General features: G+C 35.9%; 1 long non-coding RNA gene across 1 annotated transcript; it reads right to left on the bottom strand.

The window, feature by feature from the left end:
* Positions 1-639: 639 nt before the first annotated feature.
* LOC115928134 lies at positions 640-12,761 on the bottom strand. Its single transcript, XR_004065909.1, has 3 exons — positions 12,604-12,761; positions 4,797-4,924; positions 640-2,816 (listed from the first exon to the last, which is right to left on the bottom strand). It is a non-coding gene; the product is annotated as an uncharacterized LOC115928134 (long non-coding RNA).
* Positions 12,762-13,658: the final 897 nt, after the last annotated feature.

Genomic DNA, 13,658 nt, shown 5'->3' with positions numbered 1-13,658 from the left:
TCATTATCATCATCATCACTACTACCACCATTACCACCACCATCATCATTACTATACCATCATCACCACCATCATCATCGTCGTCGTCACTACTACCATCATTATCCCCACTACTACCATCATTATCCCCACTACTACCATCATTATCCCCATCATCATCATCACCACCAACATCGTCACTATTATCATCATCATCTTCATCTATTCACAGTAAAGTTTTCAATGAATTCGGTGTTGTCTGCCAAAGTTAGCTTACAGTTTAAATTTTGATATTAAATATGCAAATCATGTAAGTTCCACTGCAAACCACCCTTAATGCTGTGGTTCATAATTTGAAGCAGTTGATAATTGTCATAGATATTACAAATTCAAAATTATTCAGTCTAGTCCATTTTCAAGGTGGCATATTTTTACAAGTTTTAACTTTCTTATTGTAATTTTAACACAACTATTGTGAGAACATGAAAACAGAATTTAAAATTCTTGATTTCAACAATTACACCGTAAAACTTTCATCCATTTGAAAACGTTACAACTACATGTACATTTATTTCTAAAAGGGCCCTAATTCACCCAGTCAACCTTTCATTCTTAAGTTACAAAAAAATGCATCCCCAAAAATCACATTTACAAGGAGTATGAATAATTCACTTGTTAACTCTATATTTTATATCTCAAACAATATTGTTGACATTTTCGTAGCACATGTACATTGCAAAAAGGACATGTACACGCATACAGTGTAAGCCCATTGACATAACATGATGGAACTGACAAGGAATATCCATTAGTTCACAGCATATGCTCTGAGGAAAAGTAGAAATATTGAAGAAATACATTGGTAAAAATGTAATGAACTGGATAATAATAACAAATTATGAAATATTCTAAGTTATTCCATAATACACATATATACATGTAATATGTATGTTAATTTCAATTAAACTGTTCTGTAGTTGTGATGTTATGTGGACAACCCTCACATTTGCTTTTATTGACGCAAAAAATACATTACAGGATAAGAGAAATGTAATTGCTTTGGAAATACTTTCTTGGCATCTACTAAATGTCCCTTTACTTGCTGGTTATAGTGAACAATACAAACAATGGTAATTAATCAATCAGCAGTTTTTCTATCTTTAAGTCCTCCAAACTATATTAGCTATAGAAACTACATGTACAAGATTTGATATACCCGAACACATGTTCATTTAGATCATTTGCTGACATTTAACAAAAAAGATCCATTACTTATTTCATCTGGGGACAAAATAGTATCTCATTTGAAAACTTACATTTTAGTTGATACGTATAGAGAATATATGTAACAATCTTACCTCAATCTTACATTATTCTTTACACTACCGTTTTGGAAAATTATGACATATTTTTTTTTGTAATGAACAAAGTATTATGCTGAATCATAAATATGCAATTATTACAGCTTTGATACCAAGGAAGAATCATATGCAACAAACAAACATGTACATATTCACATCATTATGGATACTCATGATTTTTTTTTTTTTTAAAGCTATCCTCACACTTTTTCCTTCTGAATATACAATGAGGTATAACATACCTTTTAGATTCAATGGCGATTTAATCAATTCATAGTGAGCATGCTGTAAATATATTCTTACTTGACCAACTATACCTGCATGTATCATAATGCAAATGCATTTTTCTGAAATATTGAAAATAAAAGAGCACTGTTTATGTACTGTTAAGCCAGGATGTGAAAATAATTGCACAGGAAATGACAAGAATGGTTGATGATACTTTTTTTTGTTTGGTAACATGCATTACAAAGACATTAATGTATGGAAATTCATAAGTATAACATCCGTGCATGTCAGTTGAAGGAGTGTTCTAAAATTCCCTTTTTAGGAAACTTCCAACTTTAATTTTAAGACTACAACAAATTTAAAGCGTTTTGCTGCTTTTTCTCATCAATTGATGTACCTAGTAACATGCTATTAAAGTAAATCAATGCGGTTGTAGTGAAGAGAAAAGAATTGCACTAACTCGTACATGGATCCTGACAAGATTCAGATAGTTAGACAGTGAAATTTTTATGACTTACATTTTGATTTTCAAATGACAGTGTTTCTCCCTTTTACATTTTAATGTTTGATGAAATTAATAACAAGCGTACTGAACTGAAATATTGCCAATTAAAAAGCATTGTTTATGTGCTACAGTATAAAGCAACATTCCTTTTGAAGGAAAGGATAAATGATCCAATATAATGTCTAACTATCTGATTCTTAGCTTCCTTCACCTTCACCTTCACCTATCCCACAGTCTGGCTGACCCTTGGGGCACCACTGAAGATTTATACTACCAGCTTCCTCCACTCCTCGTGGTTCTTGGCTTTACGAAGTATGATGTTTCAGTCAAGGTCACTCGTTAATGTTGTCTTCCCATCGTTTCCTCTGCCTGCCTTTTCGTCTCCCTCCTTGTACTGTTCCATGTAGAATAGTCTTGGCCAGTCCAAATGATCATGTGACATACCCATACCACTTTACTTTGCATCTTTTCACTGAAGTCAGGAGGTCTTCATACGGCCCTATGGTGTTTCCAATTCTGATTTTCACTACCTCGTTGGTTATGTGATCTCTATACCAGATACTGAGGAGTTTGCGGAAACATTTCATCTCCAGTGCCTGTATCCTTCTTTTAATGTCTGCTGTCATGGTCCATGTTTCACATGCATACAAAAATATGGACATATGGACAAGATCCTATAACCGATTTTGAATGGGTGGTATTCGTTTTCGACTGAAACACTGCACATGTGTGTTACTTCCAGCCTGCATAGAAAAAGAAGAAAATGATAGCGTGAATGGTAAAAATACAACAATCGCGTAAACAAATCAAAATTGATTCTATCAGGGTTTTACAAAAGGTCTCTAATAAAAAAATTAAAATCATATCAATTCTTTAACCTCCATGTAACAAATAAAGTGGGATAGACTTCTTTTTTAAATTCATGTATGCTCCAAAGCCTTTCTTTTAGGAATGAATGAATGCATCTAATTAAGAACACAAACTGATTATTATCGAACATGTCATTATCAAGTCCCTAGATATCATTCTTTATATACTGTACATTTATCTATAGAGAGAATGATTGGAAATTCAATTTTAAATATATATCTAAAGGCTATCCTCCTACATACGTGGAAAAGGTTCTCTCATACTGTAACCACTTTGACATATAATCTATTAAGAGGTAATGACCACATCATCTTGAAAAGCCTTGTGAGGCATTTTTTCTATCTACACATATAAGTTATAAAAAAAAACATGAATGGTGCCACTTGTTGATTTCCCCTTTCTGTAAAGGAGGTTTAATTGAAAATTGTATAGTTTAATAGAACCATGATCATAGATTTGCAGGATATCCTCCTGAATATGATAAAGTTTATGGGTGAGTGTATATTACATGTAGGTACATAATAATTACAGTACTGTTTCATCAGGGTTAGCATTAAAACAGTTATAAATCAAATCATGAAAACATGAAAATATGAACTTGCAAAGATGCATTACAATTAATCTATAACTATTTAATTATATTGCGAAAGTGTATTGGAAAAAGAGGGAATGTTCACTACACACACTGATGAAACTTGGTTATCAAAGGGGAAGTCTACCTTGATATAATGATGGTTTTGAGAAAAGCAGAAAAACTACAGACAAAAAACTCAATGACCAAAACAACATGTCTGCAACTACCTAAAGAGAAAGGAAAAAAATCAACTACAGGCAATTTCGGAAAGAGTTCCATATATATAACCCCACTAAAATCGATGCACAGCTGTATAGCCTACCCTCACTCTCATCCTAATCCTAACCCAGCATACCCATATTTTTTCCTTCAATTTTAGTGGTGGTTACGTGTACATATGGAACTCTTGTCGTAATTTTGATGGCCTTGCAGGGTTCATCTTCTGAAACTTGCAAACATTACAAAGATGTATTTACAAAGATGTATTATAGAATCAGAACATAATTGCCGGAGTTGATTTGAAAGTTGTTGGAATGGTGTTAAATGCAAATTAGCATCTTGTGAATGGTGTAGACTTTATTTATTGACATTCCTCTTGCAATTTCTTTTTAAGGCTACAAACATTACTGTTATGATAATTGTAGATCTATCACATAAAAGATGACAAGTGACGTTTGAAATTAGATTTGGCTTCCTACATAATTAATCATAAAATGTCTCAAATTTATTTGCTTTGTGTTTCTGCTACGTGTATACATGGTGATGGTCTTTCTCTTGCTCCCTTATTACTCTGCAAGGAAAGACCCAGTATTTAACAGCTCATTGCAAAAACTATATTGTGTCTTGAGTGAAGCCCAAACTGGTTCCTGCTGCTTAGCCTTGGCTGCATTCTCCTTATAGTCTTCTAGCTCAGATCCTCTCTTCCACACTTCATTTCATTATCGCAATTTGTTCTTATATCTTATGGGTTACCGGTACATATCCCTAATCTATGTGAATCATGCATTATGTTGCTGACTGAAGAAAGCAATTTCTAAATTTGCAACTTAAAAGATCTAAGCATACGTCAAAGGGCTGGCTCAAAGAATACATAGAAGCCAGAAAAACAGGAAGGGGGTGGGGGGGGGGGGATTGGACTCAAATTCATAAGATTTCACAAGAGGACTTTATGAAAGCAGGTCATTTTATACAATAAATAAATATAGTTGTACTTTGAATCATCTTCACATGAAAAGGACTTACAGGTAAGTAAATGTTTTTAAGATATTGTTACATGTACCTGCTACTGCTACCTGGAGCTAACCCTCGTCGCTGAGAAATAGCCTTGAAGTATACTGTTTGGTTGAACGGAAATTCCATTTCAGCTGTATACTACCGCAAATGTCTGACAGTTTGCTCCAAAGAAGACTGTAGTTTGGGTAAGAGCAATAGTTACAATTAAGTATAAGTATACACATGTAAAGTTGCATTTATACAGAACTATTACAGTGACATAATAACAATATTGCAACTTCCTGCGATCAAAAAGGGGAAGAGAGAGGTAGCTAGAGTGATTGAAAGTAAAAAAAAGGGAAAAAAGAGGGGAAAAGAGGGATAAAAAGGTAGAAAGAGAGAGAGAGAGAGAGAGAGAGGATATAATTGAATCAGGAGCTGCCAAGACATATACATTTCTACTCATATGAATCTGCATAATAATATACAATACAAAAACTACATGTAGGTATTGTTAATACATGTTCATGCAGATCTGCTGAAATGGATGATATAAAATCAATGTTTGGTAGTTGTTGCTTAACTTGAAATAAATATTTGAAGAGCTGCATGAATAAGTATATTATTTTCTTTCAAATCAATGATGGTATTGTTTCCAAGAAATAAGAGTGACTTAAATTGAAAGTTTGTTTTAAAATGTAGAAGCCACAGTATTCTTGTGCACTGATGCATGCAACATGCTATCTTTAACATTTGAAATGTGATACGTCTAGCAAAAACAATCCTAACTTAAGTTTGTGGGGTAGTATTGTTCCTTGTACACAAATGGTATTTAGATAATACTAACACAGCACTGCCAACAAAATGAATGGATGAGTACCGTTTAAAACTTTAAAATGTATCCAATAAAAATATTGTTGCATATTCTTTTTAGACAGTAGACACCCTGTAGAAAAACAAAAATCCTAAGATTTTACTGCAAGCTATAATTATTATTTCATTTGGCATTGCAACAATGGAAACAATAAATTACTGCTAAAATGTATGGACAGTCAGATTTTATGCAAATTTAGTCTCAAAGTTACTATTCAGTGCGTATAATAAAAAAAATGTACCAGTTCCAACTTTGGTAACTTAATTATAAAGTTGATGTGCACTGTAAAACTTACAGGTTGCAATCCACAGCAGTCATTAATTTTGCACAGAGGGGGGGGGGGGGGGGGAACAAATTTCCACACCCAACCCTCTTTTAAAGACTAAAACCATAGACCGCTAAAACCAAGGAACGGCTCTACGTAATATGTACACTGTATACAATATATACCAAACTGAATGGAAATCATACCAGAGTTGAAGAATAAATGAAAAATAGATGTGCATAAGAATAACTTTGACATAGACACACACAAACAAAAATCCAATAACTTTTAAAAGGAAGACTGGCCAACTTTTAATGCTACATGTAGTATATACATGTAGGAGATTGCATATACTGTAGGGATAAGGGGTAATCTTTTGGAAATTGGATCAAAATAGAAAAAAAAAATCATTTAAAGGAGAAAACATTATGCAATTAATATCTTTGTACAGGAAATAAATAAAATATATCAATAAAAAACAACTACAAACAAACAAAAATAAAGGATAATCAGCTGATTATTGTTGGAGAAAAACATTATCTTTTTAATATGCAAATTATACTTTAGTTTCATTTATTTCTATACAAATTCAGACAAATTGCAAAATATTATGGTAATGAAAGATAACTGACCATGGTTAGTTAAATCTTAGGTAATCAATAGTATTCAATGGTTTTGGATCCTCAGAGAAACATGTATTTTAACTCAAATTATATTAATTAATTTAGCTTTACCTAATCTATAGAACATAATGGAAATTGAATAGAAAAGCTGTATTTTCCACTCAATAATATGACTCTTCTGAAAATATGTGCACATGTACATGTAATGTACATGTAGGGTCTTACTATATTAAAGATTTGTAATAAATAGTTTTTAAAATGGCATAAGAATACGAAGAGGGAGAAAGTGCAACATGGATGCTTCACATTATACACTGTCGCTCATATAGTTGGAATATTTTTGTTTTACCCCACTTTATGGAATTATTTTTAAAATAATTTAAAAATAATAGATCTAGATAATAGTATCCATTCTCCGATTTTATTGAATAATAATTTGACAATGTGTGTTTTGCGTGACTGCTAAAGCATGTGTATGCTACTATGCTTATCAAATAGGGGACCTACGCCCTTAAGTCATAAATGACAGTAACGAGGATTAATGCCCCACAAAAGGGCACTAATATAGCACATCGACACGGTTTTGATCCTGGGGCCTCACAGTTACGAGGCCATTGCTTTGTCACTGAACCATGACTGTACGAAGCGGGGGCTAGGATAGGGGGCAGTTTCCATAAACAAAATAAAAAACAGAAAATGAAATTTATTGCATTTTACCCCGGTCCCCAACATAAACAAATCCTCTGAATGGCCATGCATTATGGCTCAAAAGCTGTTCAGTTTTCTATTAGAGGGATATCAGATGGATATTTAAAAAGGGGTGATGATGTTAATGCAGAGGTGATAGAGAAGGGCAGATTAGAAAATAATTCTGAATTCTGAACCTTACAATTTTCCTTCTACATACCAAAGTAATTTACATTTCATTTATTTACTGACAAATAATTGCAGTCACTTTTGCAATCAATAATAGTCACTCTTTCCAGTTTATTATTCTCATACATGTATGATCTCCTTTTCTCTCTCTTTAAATCTCTCTCTCTCTCTTTCTCTTTCTCTCTTTGCAGCTGCAAGTTCCAGGTACTGTTTTGTTTTAAGTTTGTGCAATGTTAAGCACCTAACAGGAATAAAGGTACATGGGTGTCATTGGAAATAGGGTATTAAGGAGGGTACTTTTGACAGACTTTGTTTCAAATTGGCATCCCAAATATCTAGCTACAGATACGGGGTAATAAAGTGGACATGTACATGTATGTAAAAGTAGCTGCACAAATCTAGAGTCTGCTTATCGTGCATTTTATAGAATGAAACGGGATAGTAACTTTGGAGCAAAATACTATAGAACATAAATCGGTTATACAAATATTAACACTTGGGATGAAGAACAGGAAATCTGAAAATTAATGAATCGTCATTGATGAGAAAAATAAAAAATCACATCATTTTATTCATTAGGTCATTTCATTGTGATGACGAGTAGGTGATTAGAATTTCAAAATGTACCCAGGAGAAATCTGCCCAGATAGAAAGCTTGTGACATATATTTACATTCAATATCATGCAGCACTTTACAGTTTTCTATTCTTCTGTTTTATTATTTGTTTAAATTTCTCCTTTTATTGAGATAACCCTATGTTAGTCTTTTTTTCCTTCTGTTTTCCTCTTTCTCTCATTTTCTATGTTATTCCTTTTTTATTGTCTACATCTTTTTTCTTCTTTTTTCTGTCCTCGCTTCATGTTCTCTTATTTTATCCTTCTTTTATCTTTTACTTTAATATCTTCTATTCATATACTGTTTTTTATATTCTTCTTTCACTTTCCCCTATTTCTGTCTACATAGGATATGACTTTTCACTCAGTTTTTGTCTTCTTTCATTGGTTCTTCTCTCTTTCCCTGTGTGTGCCTTTATTTTTCTCATTTGTATCTAAACAGTTATCTTTGTTCTTCTTCCTTCACTCATTTTCTCTTTCACACCTTTTTCGCATGTATTCTTTATCTTAAATGTTATCATCCTCCATGTTTACAATCAACTATGTTTATCTTTATTTTCTCATTCATATCACCTCATGACTGCGAATGGTGGTCATGTTTTACATAAAAATGTAAGAAAACAAAAATGACATAAACTCACTAATGCACAGAGAAGTTGCCCACTAATACCTTCCATTTTTTTATAAAGAAGAAGCATCCAAAGAACAGGAAATCATTAATAATTGGGGATGTGTCAATTTTGGTGGTGGCCTACCTCTTTGTTGAAGCGTACTTAAAAACACCAGAAAAATCTCACAAATTAAAAAATATAAATCCTTTTCACGATTTAGAATCTTATTTCCATACAATTCCATAACTTGGATCTCTGTCACCTTGATCAAGTGAAATTTTGAGGCTTTTTTTTTGGGGGGGGGGGGGGCTGGTGATTTATTTCCCTTGTCAAAACTCACACACAAGTTTGAGAATACTCACAGCAGTTGTACTCCACCATAGCTTTACAAAATGTACCTGTTGAAGAGGCTTCAATATGTCTTGTGTTCTAGTATTAATAGCAGGGATTGACCATTCATAGATATATAAATGTACATGAGGAAAAAATTATTCAAAATTTCCCTTCAACTCTGAAACACAAAATATGTACGTGTAGCATAAATTACAATACATGTATGGGTTGAAGAGTCCCTGAATTGAGTTTTTTTTTAAATACAATGTAAGAGAAACAGAATGGCAAAAGTTTGAAATAAATCAGACCAATACTAAGAGTTATGAATGTTTGAAGTATGAGATCACTAAATAAATGTGAATCTCAAATTGGCAATTTGGTACATTCATGTAGACATTGATAACTCTTCTGTTTGTTGTCTACTTCACCTCTGAAACATACATGTAGCATAAATTACATTACATGTGTGAGTTGAAGAGTCCCTGAATTGGGTTTTAAAAAAATACACTGTAAGAAAAAGAGAATGGCAAAAGTTTGAAATACATGATGTAGACATGTATGGATAACTCTCCTGTTTGTTGTATACAAAACATAATCTTAAGTGCCTTCTTCCTTGTGGAAATTATCAGTTTATTTACAGGTCCTCTTAAGATATAAAGAACCTTCTGAGTCATACATGTACATGTTTTTTTTCTTTTTCATTTACATTTTAGTCATTCTGTGTGTTGGAACAAATGGAAAAGTTGTCCGCCACTACATCCTATAGACGTTACTGATTCAGCCAATTTGAAGAGCCCATACCTACATGTTTTAATGATTACAAATTTACAACTTCAAAAATGTGTACATGTAACTTTGTCACTTTTAGTCTGATTTAAATTTAAATCAAATTGTCCCCATTGTGCTTCTTATATTTGTTCAGCCTTCCACTGGTAGTTTGCTAATACTAGAGAATAAGGTGGATTTCCCTTTAACATTAGGTATATTAAATCTTCTGTGAGAAGAGAGATTATGGTGTCTGTTTTTCACTATTGCAGCAGTGCAGTGGCAGATCCAGATTGGGGGGGGGGGGCCGCGGGACCCCCTCACTTGGCCCCATAAACAGGTAAATTTAACCTTTTTTTAGATTTAAAAAAGACGCCCCCCTGGAGAAAGGGGGGAGCAAAGGGGGGCCGGGGGTGGTGGGTGTTAACTCGGTGCTCAACATTTTTTCACGAATTGGGCCCCCTTTCAGCCGGCCCCCTCCCTTTCTGCAGACTGGATCCGTCCCTGCAGCAGTGAATTCCACTACAGTCACATAAAGGTCCCAATAGTGTCAACAATTAATTTGGATAAACTTGCATAAATTTGCATAAACTTCCATAAATGTGAGTGCAACCAAGATGATCAATTACAGAACAGGGACAACCAACAGCTTGTTCGCTAGACTGGTTAGAATAGCCTTAGGGCTAGGTGATAACATGAAATATGATATGGATGTCACTAAGCCTTAATTGGCACCCATATCGAGAGTGACACACCAAATTGCTATCCCTCCAGTATCAAATATTTACATTTTTTGTTAAATGTTTGTATTATTTTAAAGTGATTTGTATGAGAAGAAAGAAGAGTTTATATTACTAGTCCTACAGTATAGTAATACTAATCATACTAGTATTAACAGCTACCACCAGTGGGTAAGGTTATTTTAGTGTGGGTACTTCTAGTGGTTATTATGAACAAATTTGAATTTTTGTTTTATATCAATTATCAGTCTTGATAGGGGTACGGGTATCAATTAAGTGGCTCGGTAACATTGCCTCAGATTCTGAAGAAAAAAACTCCTGGATTTAGCTCATGCTGCAATCATGATTACAAACATTTAGGTCAGTCAGGAATCCCATGACTTTACAAGCCGATTGCCTAGCTGTCTGATTATCAAGATATTTATGATTGGAAATCAAAATTTCATTTGTTATTACATTCATGTACACTACAGTCTTTTGGGGAAAATGAGTATGGTAAAAATGGTAACTCAAACTAACAGATTTTTACTTCTTTGAGGCATTTCTATCATGATCATTTTGAAGCGCAATTTTGTTTAGGGCTTCAATATTACACCATATCACAGGCACTGATAACACGTAGGGCCATACAGCTCAGATTGAATATTATTAAATGATGGGTATAGGCCAAGTGATATCAATGTTATTAGATCTACAACCTGCGTCTAGCAGCTACCATGAGCTGAGGATGCATGATGACACCGACAGTAGCCTATACGTGTGAAAAGTTGATGCACATGGGTCATATGGCAAGATTATTAAGAAATCTGATTTGAACGTCATATGCTACCTTACGTAAAGTCCACGCCTAAAATGCAATCATTAGAGTCACAGTTTTTGATATTTTATATCGTATTCCACCCAGGCCTGCAGGGCAAAACCACTCCAGCAAGGCTAGAGTCAATGCTTAGGCGTATCCTCTAGCGCTGTTACATGTACGTGCTGAGAGGCAGCAATAGCACACGATGAACACATTGCACACAATTGCACACTAATGCACACAATGTATACAAAGTGGTTGATTAGCAAGTTTGACAGTAGACTCACGATTTGAATTTTTGAATTTTTCTTTCTAGTCTAGATCTATATGACTATAGACTAGATTCTAGATCTCTAAGTATAACTATAACATAGACCTAAGTTGAAAAAATTGTATGCTATTTAGGTGTCATCAACTCCCGGCCCCCCCCCCCCCCACTCCGAGAACGGATGGACCCCATGCGTGTTACCAAAATGTCCTTTTCGTAACAAAAGAAAAAGGTCGACCCGTATTGACTTTACACACCGGACTTTTGCTGAAAAAGGCTTGTATAACAAAAGAAAAAGGTCGACCCGTATTGACTTTACCCCGGCCCCCCCACGCAGGGGTCGGAATGACCGCATGCGTGTTACCAAAATGTCCGGTAAAGGGGTACTTTTCGTGCGACAAAGTCCGGCCCGAGAATTGTAAAAAAAGGGGTGTATTTGACTTTTCACCCGGAGATTTCTTTAAAAAGGGTTTTTTTTTTCTTTTTTTTCTCTCATCTCTTTTGACTCCTGAGAAATTATTCTGAATTTAGGGGGGTGCATTGAGCATTTTTCCTGATTTAGGGGGGTCTCCAAGGCAGGAAAAGCCTGTGAAAAGCCCGCGAAAGGGGGGTTCGAAAATGTTGGCAGTCCTCAGATAGGGGGTGCTTTCAAAAAGAGGGAACGAGCATATGCGTACCCTAAATAACACTGAGTGGGGGGGGGGGGGGGGGCAGGGACTTTACACACCGGACTTTTGCTGCAAAGGGGGGGGGGGGGGGACACGCATATGCATACCCTAAATAACACTGAGTGGGGGGGGGGCGGGCATCAACTATCACTAAAGTACCGATTTTGAGTGAAATCAGTTGAGTTTTGTACAGTGTAGTTTGAAATGCTGAAAATCAATATGAACAGTTTTTAATACACAGCTGCACAGCCAGGATAGTAATGCAGCTATGTGTGGGCAAAACCAGGGACATGGCTCGTGATGTCCACCAGTCTAGGTATCCTGCCGGGCGGGAGCGGCGGGCCCGGCGCACCTGGTAGGGCTATTATTTCCATTTGAATGTGCAAGTTAGATTTATTAAAAAAAAGAATAAAATACGGTGTTACTGTAGAACCTACCTTAATCAGACGGATGGGCACATAATAGAGACCTATCTTGATGTCAGGATACTAATGTGGTCTAGTTGTTTCAGTCGGGCAACCGTGTTCGTGAAAGAGAAGAAAGACAGCTGCACGATGCGATGGAGAGTTAGCTCGAGGGCGGGCTGCCGTCGCGTCCGGGGCATGCATCGCAGGCGGTTAGCTCCGAGCTTCCAGCGTGGCCGTGGATGCGCCAGATTCAGAGCGAGTGCTAGTTTCTCGAAACTGCCATAAGTCTAAGCTCGTGGAGATTTGGTAGAAACACGTGTTAGATCTCTATCACACGTTTCAATACGATGTCTAAAAAGTTAGACTTAATGACGGTTTCGTGAAACCTCCCCAGGTGTTCGGTGTCGGGGATCTGGGCAGCGTTTCATGAAACCGTCATAAGTACAAGTCCAACGACATCCCATTGAAATGTGTGTATTAAGTTTAACACACGTTTCAATGGGATGTCGGTGAACTTGTAGTTATGACGGTTTCATGAAACGCTGCCCAGATCCAGTGGATGCCTGGTACTGGGAGGCGCACGCCCCCCCCCCTTTTTTTTTCTCCCGAAAAAAATGTGTTCGCATACATATTCTGTTTAAGCATTTGGATAGGCCTCAGAATCTGCCAAAAGGCTAAGATTATCCGGGGACCGCATCCAGTTGAAGGCTTCATTCTCGCAATTTCGTTTATTTCAAGCTTCCTCCCCCCCCCCCCCCCCCTCCCCTGTAAAGTCTTTGATCTGCCCCTGGATGTATGGCCGGGTAACCTGGCGCTACAGTCGTTTGTAGAAAAAAATGTTGCTGGGCGCTGTCGCCTGGTTAATGAGTCTAACCACAAAAAGTAGGTCTTAAAATAGCGTTAATGACTACTGGACGCAAATCAAACACATGTTGGATGTGATACAAAAACGGGTAAATACATATTGCATCATTTTTCCAAAACTGGTCAATGACTTTAATGTCGCAGCTCGTATCGGGTGATCGAGCACATCGAGAGAAGCCACAGGGTAGGCCCCAGGAAAGAGAACCCTCAGAAAGACGACA

This window comes from Strongylocentrotus purpuratus, unplaced genomic scaffold, assembly GCF_000002235.5.
Source record: "Strongylocentrotus purpuratus isolate Spur 01 unplaced genomic scaffold, Spur_5.0 spur5_scaffold_21, whole genome shotgun sequence".
Taxonomy (NCBI): Eukaryota; Metazoa; Echinodermata; class Echinoidea; order Camarodonta; family Strongylocentrotidae; genus Strongylocentrotus; species Strongylocentrotus purpuratus.
Note: the sequence above shows the minus strand (reverse complement) of the source record. Positions and strands in the feature narration are given on the sequence as shown.